The sequence below is a fragment of the Thecamonas trahens genome, assembly GCF_000142905.1.
Source record: "Thecamonas trahens ATCC 50062 unplaced genomic scaffold supercont1.119, whole genome shotgun sequence".
Taxonomy (NCBI): domain Eukaryota; order Apusomonadida; family Apusomonadidae; genus Thecamonas; species Thecamonas trahens.
In genome coordinates, this window is record NW_013657561.1 from 6,195 (window position 1) to 7,348 (window position 1,154).

Consider the following 1,154-nt stretch of genomic DNA (forward strand, 5'->3'; position numbering starts at 1 on the left):
TCAGTGGCCCGCGTCGTCGACGCGGGCGCCCATCCGCGAGCGACGATCAAGGCCGCATTGGCAAAGATGCAAGCGGCGCTCCACGCGAGCGACGACGTGCGCTGCCGGTCGGCGTGGAGATGGTGGGGAGTGGGGGTTGGAGATGGGCCCAGGCTGGGGGGTCAGCAGCATCGCAGGGACAAAGGGCCAACAGCTTGGGCCTCAGGTGGCAGAACTCGGATTCCGGAATACTGCAGCTGTGGATTGGACACCGAGCATGGGGGTAGTGTGGGCGTGTAGTAGGGCAGTACTGAAAGCAGATTGGCCATATCTTGCAATGAGTGTGGTGGGGGCGTGTGCGGGGTCGGGCGGTCGAGGGCGTGCTCAACCACCTAGGCAAAACAAGTCGACGCGGAAATGAGCCGAGGAAGATGGGAATGGATGACGGCGATATTTGTACTGGTGATAGTGCACGGTGAGTGATGACCTTGGGTGTGGTTGTGGGTTGCGTAGCTGCTAGTGGGAAGGAGCTAGGTGGTGATGAAGGTGGGCTGATCGGGCGAGCGGGCGGCGGCTGGCGGCTGGTGGTCGGCGAGGCGGGGGCAGCTGAGGGGGCTGTGTCGGGGCTGGGTGGCTTGACATTGCTGTTGGTTGGAGATTGGGCAGTATGAATTGTGATGGTTGAGGGATGCCGGTGTCGGGGTCGGAGATGAGGATGGGGGTGAGACGGAGCGGGGAGAGGAGGAGGAGGAGGAGGAAGAGGAAGCGGAGTGCACGATGGGATGGTGGTGGACATGGCCATGGTATGTGGGTGGTAGTTGTAGCTGGAATGGGAGTGGTGGTGGTGGAGTAGAGAATGAGGGTGGTGGTGGGCGGTGATGGGGCGTAATGAGTATGGTAGGGGGGGATGAGGGGGATCGTGACGTCGGTGGCGTGGCGGCGGAGGGGTGCTGGGTATGGCGATTGGGCTTGACAATTGATGTTGGTAGATGTGATCAGGCTGATGGGTGGGTGTGGAGTGTGGGCAATGAGGGTGGATGGGCTTGGGTGGCGAGGGCGAGGAGGGCGGACGGATGGGATTGAGATCAACGTCGATGGAGACGAGGGCTTGGGATTGAAGAAGGAGACAGACCACTGCACTGTCGCCCACCACTTCATTGCCTAACGCTTGCACT